The sequence below is a fragment of the Triticum aestivum genome, chromosome 7B, assembly GCF_018294505.1.
Source record: "Triticum aestivum cultivar Chinese Spring chromosome 7B, IWGSC CS RefSeq v2.1, whole genome shotgun sequence".
In the NCBI taxonomy this organism is placed as follows: domain Eukaryota; kingdom Viridiplantae; phylum Streptophyta; class Magnoliopsida; order Poales; family Poaceae; genus Triticum; species Triticum aestivum.
The window spans coordinates 674,345,491-674,353,868 of record NC_057813.1 but is presented as its reverse complement, the minus strand read 5'-3'; the positions used below and the strand labels follow the sequence as shown (position 1 = coordinate 674,353,868).

Here is an 8,378-nt window from a genome sequence, read left to right as displayed (position 1 = left end):
CGCGCGCCCACGCGACGCAGCTCGCCGTGGCGCTTAACTAGGACGGCGTGCTGCTCCTCTCCTTCATGTCCTCCCTCCTTGCCGACCACCTCGGCTCCCTCTCCGGCTGGGTCTATGCCGGTGCCACGCCCTGCGCTTGGAACGGCGTCGTCTGCATGGCCTTCCCCGCCACGTCTTCGTCGGACCAGATGAGGGTCGTCAGCGTCGTCCCGCCCAACGAGCAGCTCGTCGGCCCCATCTCGCCGGAGCTGGGCCGAATCGAGCACCTCCGCCACCTCGATCTCGCTGGCAACGCGCTCAACGACACCCTCCCCGTCGACCTGTTCCGCGTGCTAGAGTTCCACATCCTCTCGCTCGCCAGCAACGACATCACGGGGGCGCTGCCGGAGCACGTCGACCTGCTGTGCAGCTTCTGCGCCGTCAATCTTGCCGGCAACGCGCTTTCCGACGCCATACCGGTGAACCTCACCCTGCTTCGGAACCTCATCGTTGTCTCCCTCGCCAGCAACTACTTCTCTGGCGCGCTCCTCGTCGGTGGGTTGCCGGCGTTGCAGGTGCTCGACGTCAGCTCCAACATGCTTAACGGCACACTCCCGACGGACTTTGGAGGCGCCACGCTACAGTATGTCAACCTCTCCTCCAACCGGCTCGCCGGGGCCATACCGCTGGAAATGGCGTCGCACCTACCGACCAACTTCACCATCGACCTGTCCTTCAACAAACTCATCGGCGTGATCCCGGTGGTGGCACCGTTCATGGCGGGTCAAAGGGCGATGACGTTCGCAGGCAACGACAAGCTGTGGAGGGCCGTCATCAGGAGGAGAGCAAGGCAAGCTGAAGCTGGCCACCAACCTAGCCATTGCCGCCGGCGACGTGGCCGGCGTCGCCATCATGTTCTTGTTGTTCTTCTATGTGTACCAGGTGAGGAAAAGAAAGCAGCGACAGGAGGTGGCGAAGCCGGAAAACGATGTTCAAGAAGCCAGAACCATTGGACGAGTCGCCGGCCGGAGCCTGTCGTCGTGCTGTCCTGGGAAGAAGGCAGTCGACGAATACGACGATACAGAGGAGGATGTGACGGACACGTTGGCCTCCTACGTTGCCAAGGAGGAGAAGCACAAGTCAGGCGAGGAAGCGGTGGCGGCCAAGAAGGCGAAAGAGAGGTCTGTGCTAGTGACGATGGACGACGAGTTTTTTTTAGGTTTCGGTAGACGGCAAGGTGGAGCTGGAGCTGGAGGCACTGCTCAAGGCGCCGGCCTACATCCTCGGCCCGGTGGGCGACAGCAGCGTGTACAAGGCGGTCCTGGCAGACGCCGCCGCTCTGGCCGTGCGCAGGATCGGCAGCAACGATGCCGGCGTGAGGCGGTTCAGCGAGTTCGATCGCCAAGCTCCGGCATGGCAAGATCCTGCGCCTCCGCGGCTTCTACTGGTACTGGGGCCGACGATGGCGAGAAGAGAGGTCCTTGGCCCCGGCGTCCGCGACGCGGGTCAGGGCGAGATCGTCGACGAGCGCATCGACCGCGGCAGGGTCACACGCGTCTGAACTGAGGGGCTAGCTGATGTAGCCGCAGATGCAGCGCATGGCCGCAGCGTCGACAAGGGAGCCATTGATGCGGAGGTCAGTAGGAGGGGAGGAGCTCGGCTGGAGACGGCCGGCGAGGATCTCGAGCAGCGTGGACTTGTTGGCGTCGCTGGGGCCGACGATGGCAGGTGAAGCACCACCTTTACTATTACTAGCAACCATCCAGGAAGACGATGAGCTAGCGAGCAAATCAATGAAGAGCGGAGGAGTAGAAAGCAGCAGGTGCGAGGTGGAGGCCATGGGCATCAACTACCACATCGCCGTCTCCGCCCGGCCTCTCCCGCTCAGCTCAAGATATGGAGCAGGCTCGACGACCTCCTCCTCGACGCCGCCGGCGACCCTGCTGTCAGGCGGCCGCCGCGCTCGTGCTCTCTCTCTCTCTCACGATGAACTCACAAGAGACAGTGATGTTTTGCGCAGCGCACAACTAATGCTGCTTTTCTGTTTTTCTTCTCCTATTATTCAGTTCGTCCTAACTAGCCCGGTTGATGCGCACGCCGCTGCCCCGTTTGTGTTGAACGTGCCATCCCACGTTCGCAGAGTGGGCGTGCTCACCGCGGCCACTATCTACGCCTAGTCACGCTCGACGCGCATAGATCGCGCGCTCGGCGTCTTATGCATGCAGGAAACAAGAGACCGGGCCGGAGAAGCCGGTCCAGCTACGAAAAAAAGGATCAGGGTTTAACTAACAATTGCCTCCCTAAATCCTGAGCCCCTACTGGATTAAAATGACACCAATTTCTTCTCGAAGCTCCTGGAACTTGGCACGACCTAGCGCCTTTGTCAGGATGTCCGCGAGCTGCCCGTTGGTGTCGATGAACTCGACCTCCACACGCCCGTCTTCGACGCACTCGCGCAAGAAATGGAACCTTGTGTCAATATGTTTGTTGCGGTCGTGGAAGACGGGGTTCTTGCTGAGGGAGATCGCAACTTTGTTGTCGATCTTCAGCCTGACTTGCTCTGCCTCTGCGTTCTTCATGTCGCCAAGCAACCGCGCGAGCCACACGCCCTGGTAGGTCGCCGTTGCGGCGACGATGTACTCGGCTTCGCAGGTGGACAAGGCCACCATGCGCTGCTTGTGTGATTGCCAGCTGATCAGACTCCGGCCAAGGAAGAAGAGGACGCCGTTCGTGCTCTTGCGGGTGTTGACGTTGCCCGCCATGTCGTTGTCGCTGAAGCCCACCAGAGTTGCCTCGGCTGCCCCCTTGGCATAGAAGCAGCCGTGGTGCTGCGTCCCAGCAACGTACCTGATGATTTGTTTGATGGCGGCGAGGTGCTCCGTCGTCAGGGCCTCCATGAACCGGCTCACGTAGCCGACAGAGTATGCTATGTCTGGGCGTGTGTGCACCAGATAGCGCAGTGCACCAACGATGCTCCGGTACGCCGTTTCGTCTGTGGCTGGTGCAGAACTCACCTTGTTGAGCTTGAAGCGTGGTTCCATGGGGATTTGAGTTGGATTGCATCCCACCAGGCCGGCCTTCTCGATGATCTTGCCGGCGTACGCCGCCTGGTTGAGGGAGATGCCATTTGCCGTCTGCTTCACCTGGATGCCAAGGTAGAAGCTTAGCAAGCCCAGGTCGCTCATGCGAAACTGCTTCTGCATCTCCTCCTTGAACCTTCTGATCTCGTCGTCGTTGTTCCCCGTGATGATGAGGTCGTCCACGTACACGCCGACGAGCAGGCGTGCAGTCCCGTGTCCGCGTCCATAGACTGCGTGCTCCGACGGGCTCCTGGTGAAGCCAAGTCCAAGGAGGCAGCGGTCCAGCTTGGTGTTCCACGCCCGTGGAGCTTGTCGTAGTACGTACAAAGCTTTGTCCAGACGGAGCACCTTGTGTTCCTCCCCGTCGATGGCGTAGCCCGGTGGATGCGTCACGTACACCTCCTCCTTTAAATCACCGTTGAGGAAGGCGCTCTACACGTCCATGTGGTGGACATGCCAGCCCTCGTGCGCGGCGAGAGCGACCAGCAGGCGGACGGACTCGAGGCGCGCCACGAGAGCGAACACCTCCTCAAAGTCGATGCCCTGCTTCTGGATGAACCCCTTGGCCACCAAGCGCGCCTTGTGCTTCTGTACATTGCCGCTGGCGTCACGCTTGAGCTTGTACACCCACTTGAGCCCGATGGCCTTGTGACCCGTAGGCAGCTTAGTGAGCCGCCAAGTCTTGTTGGCGATGATCGAAGCCATCTCCTCGTCCATGGTGCGGCGCCACGCTCCCTCCTCCTCTGCTTCCGCAAAGGTCTTGGGTTCGTCGATCTCGCACAGGTAGAGCTCGTCCTCGTGAGCCAGCATGACATAGTCCTCGTACTGCCGGTTTGGCTGTACAATGCCGTCTCCGGCGCGGGTCATCATGCGGTGCGGCTGGTGCTGTGGTTCGTCGTCGCGCTCCTCAACGTTGCCGGCGGGCTCGGCCGTGCCAGCTGGACTTTACGGGGCGGTGCGCTGCGGGCTGGGAGGGCCTGCGCTGCGTGTGCTCACCACCTGTGACGCCGGAGAGCCTGTCGCGGTGCTCTCCTTTAGGGGCGTCGCAGCGTAGTCCGGCTCTGTGTTCGCCGGTGGGCGCGCCGTCGTGCGTGTCGCTGTGTAGGAGAAAGTGTCGACGGTGAACTCCACACCCGCTGGCGCCGCCTTGTTCACCTCCCAGTCCCATCGTGCGCTCTCGTCGAAGACCACATCACGAGAGACGTGCACACGGTTGCGGGCTGGGTCGTAGACGCGGTACGGCACCGTCCCCGGCTCGTACCCGAGGAAGATCATCAGAGTGCTTCGGTCGTCCAACTTCGCCGCATGTGGTTTCACCACCTTGACATGGGCGACACAGCTGAATACACGTAAGTGGCTCACATCAGGCTTATGACCGTGCCATACCTCGTAGGGCGTCCTGCCGTCGACGCTGTTCGCCGGTGATCTGTTGAGGAGATAAACGGCGGTGGTGACCACCTCCCCCCAAAAGCGTGCCGGTACCCCCTTCGCCTTGATCAGGCTTCTCGCAGCGGCGGCGATCGTCTGGTTGCGCCGCTCCACCACACCGTTTTGCTATGGTGAGTAGGGCGCCGTCAGCTGGCGCCGCATGCCTTCCTCGACGCAGAACGTGGTGGACGTGGCGGAAGTGAACTCTCCTCCTCGGTCCGTGCGGAGTAGGCGCAGTTTCCGCCCAGTTTCCACCTCCACTCCGGACTTGAAGTGCTTGATCGCCGTCGCGGCTTCGTCCTTAGTGGTGAGGAGGGTGAGCCACATATAGCGGCTTAGGTCGTCGACGAGGAGGAGGAAGTAGCGCTTGCCCCCGGCCATGGCCGGCTCTATCGGGCCGCACAGGTCGCCGTGGACGAGGTCCAACAGGCCTTGTGCTCGCCCCTTCGCCGCCTGCGGGAACGGAGCCCTCCTTTGCTTCCCCGCCAAGCAGCTGTCGCAGAGCTGCTGGGCGTGCTCGATCACTGGCAGACCCCACACCATGTCGTGCCGCGAGAGCCTGCGGAGCGCGTCGAAGTTGAGGTGCCCGTAGCGTTCGTGCCACCTCCAGGCTTTCTCCCCGGCGAGCGCTGCGAGGCAGACCGGCTGTGTGGCATCGAGGGTGACCATGTACAGACGGTTCCGCGCACGCTCTACCCGGATGAGGAGTCGCTGCTGCTGGTCTCGCAGGCGCAGAACGCCATTCTCGATGAGGACCTGGTAGCTGTTTTCGTCGAGCTGGCCGAGACTGATGATGTTGCTGTGAAGGCGGGGAATGTAATACACATCTGTCAGGGCTCAACACTCACCATTGCGGCACACGAAGATGATCGTGCCGCGTCCTTGGATCTCTACGATGGACCCGTCCCCGAACTTGACCATTCCAGCTATGCCGGTGTCGAGCTCGGAGAACACACCCCTGACGCCAGTCATGTGGTTGCTGGCTCCGGTGTCGAGGAACCAGATGTCGTCGGTGTGGGCCTCCCTTGATAGAAAGATCTGATCCTTGACCAGTGTCACGCTCGTGGGCGCGCCCGTGGCTCGCCCGCTCGCCGAGGCAACATCGTGCGCCGCTTGAAATGCGTCCGACGACTGCACCGTGGCCATTAGCACTGCGGGTCCACGCGTGAAGAGTGCATGCCCTCGCTAGCAGAAGCCCCGTGTCGTCGTCGTCGATCCTCGCAAGGTTCTCCCTTGGTTGGAGCTGCGGTTGGGCCGCCGGTGGCTGTGCCGGCGGCGGTTGGCCCTGGCCCTTTCGCTCCCGTCGTGGTTCCTTGCAATCCCTGGAGAAATGCCCGAGCTTGTTACAGTTGTAACACTTCACCTTAGTCATGTTGCGCCCGCGGTGCTGTCCGCCGCTGCCGCCCTGCGGCTTGCCTTGCTGCTGTCCGCCGCCGCCAGACGAGCCTAAGCCTTGCCCCTGCTCCTGCTGGCCCTTGCATGCGTACCACTCCTGCTCAATGAGCAGAAGCTGTGCGCCGTGGCCTCTCACGTCGGTGCCGAAGCGTTCCTCGGCAGAGCAGAGGCGCCTGACGAGCTCCTCCACCGTCAGGTTCCTGAGGTCGAGGAGGGTCTCGATGGTGCAGGCGATCTGCGCGTACCGGGCCGACACGATGCGCATGAACTTCTGCACTACGCGCACCTCCTCCATGTTGTCGCCCAACAACCAAAGGTTGTTGACGAGGGTGGTGATGCGCATGGCGAAGCCATCCAGGGTTTCTCCCTCCCTGAACGTGATCTGCTCAAAATCAGACCGGAGACGCTGCACTGTGGCCTCCCAGACGCGGGTCACGCCCATCCGCATCGTGCGCACGGCCTCCCAGGCCTCGTGCGCGGAATTCTTGACGGCGAGGACGCCATGCATCTTCGAGGGCACAGCCCGGACCAGCGCGGCGAGCGCCGCCATGTCCTCGCGGTCAGTGACCATGCCTTCGCCAAGCATGGCCTCCCAGAGGCCCTGCGTGCGCAGGTTGATCTGCATGACCAACGCCCACTCGATGTAGTTCGTGGAGGTCAGGGTGGGGTAGACGATCGTGCTGTCGTGCCCGGCAGTCTCCCGAATTATGCGCTCATGGACGACTACCTCGCCCGCGTTCGTCCTGACGCAACTGCGCCCGTGGCTCCTTCCCCGCGTCTCCGTGCGCGCCTGTGGCGTTGCCTCCCCGCCGTGTGCCTGGGCATCTGTGGCTGGTGCCTCGTTGGTGCCGGCCTCTCTGCTGCTCGCCATGGTCCCTCGTCGACGGTGGCTCTGATGCCAATTGTCAGGCGCCCACCGCGCTCGTGCTCTCTCTCTCTCTCTCACGATGAACTCACAAGAGACAGTGGTGTTTTGCGCAGCGCACAACTGATGCTGCTTTTCTGTTTTTCTTCTCCTCCTATTCAGTTCGTCCTTACTAGCCCGACCGATGCGCATGCCGCGCCCCATTTGTGTTGAACGTGCCATCCCACGTTCGCAGAGTGGGCGTGCTCACTGCGGCCACTATCTACGCCTAGTCACGCTCGACGCGCACAGATCGTGCGCTCGGCGTCTTATGCATGCAGGAAACAAGAGACCGGTCTGGAGAAGCCGGTCCAGCTACGAAAAAAAGGATCAGGGTTTAACTAACACCTTGCTGCGCCTGCACCTTCGCCGGTGAGCCGCAGCAGCCGGTGCCGCCTAGTGCTTCGCAACGTCAGCTGCCGTGCGAGCCCCGACGAGCTGCTCACCATCGTCGGCCCCAGCATCGGCAAGTCCACGTCGCTCGAGATCCTCTCCGGTCGCCTTGACACCAGCTCCTCCCCTCCTACTGACCTCCGCGTCAATGGCTCGCCTGTGGACGCCACGGGCTGCGTCCATGCGCCGCCTCTGCGGCTATGCCACCCAGCGCGACGTCGTCTTCCCACTGCTCACAGTGCGCGAGACGCTCCACTTCAGCGCGCGCCTCTGCCTCGGCCCAGACGCATAGGACCCCGCCGCGGTTGACGCGCTCGTTGACGACCTTGCGCTCGCTCGCGTCGCTGATGCCAGGGTCAAGGACCTCTCTGGCGGAGAGCGCCGGCGCGTGTCCATCAGCGTCCAAGCCGCGCGCGACCCTGCCGTGCTGGTGCTCGACGAGCCCACGTCGGGCCTCGACAGCGCGTCCGCGCTCCAGATCGGGGGCGCGCTCCGGGCCAAGGCCGAGTCGCTCGGGCGCACCGTAGTGCTCAGCATCCACCAGCCCGGCGCGCACATCGTCAATATGTTCGACGCCGTGCTCCTGCTCGCCGCCAACTCCGTGCTCCACCACGGCTCCATCAATGTGCTCCACTCACTGCTCGCTGGCGCCGGCCTTGGCTCCATCTTCTACGACCTCGGCGACAACAAGGCGACGGAGCGGGTGGGCCAGGTGCACGGCGCGTACGATGAGGGTGTGCGTGGGGACCGACGACAAGGTGCTCCGGCGGGAGTGGGTCGGGGAGGAGTGTCGGTGGGAAGCAACTGTTTTATCACTGGCAATTTTGCAATAAAAACCCTGCTTCCCTGCGTATTCAAGCGGCTTAGAGGACCTGGCAGTCAACGCCCCGTGGCTCGAGTTGACCACCGCCAAATCAGCGTATACGTACACAAAATCGTATATATAAACTGAAGTGAACCCCTAGAGCAAGTATATGGATGATATTTAGGGTATTTTGAAGTACTGCGGAAGTCCCTGCCCATCCCCTGGCGCCCGGCGTGCAACCTCCCCTCCTCGATCTCTCTGCGACCGGCCTAGGCGAGGGACCGGCGCCTAGCCCCTCCAGTCCCATCGCCGTCCGGCTCCCCGCGGCGCCCTTCAATGCAGCTCCCACCGACGACGCGCCATCCTCCCCTCCCCGCCTCTCTTTTCTGCAAGC

At 62.5% G+C, this 8,378-nt stretch overlaps 2 pseudogenes; one reads left to right on the top strand and one right to left on the bottom strand.

The window, feature by feature from the left end:
- The window catches only part of LOC123158423 (receptor protein kinase-like protein At4g34220), a 4,750-nt pseudogene extending 3,197 nt beyond the window's left edge, over window positions 1-1,553 (top strand).
- A 177-nt stretch (window positions 1,554-1,730) lies between these two features.
- Window positions 1,731-8,378, bottom strand: part of LOC123158421 (uncharacterized) — a 7,779-nt pseudogene continuing 1,131 nt past the window's right edge.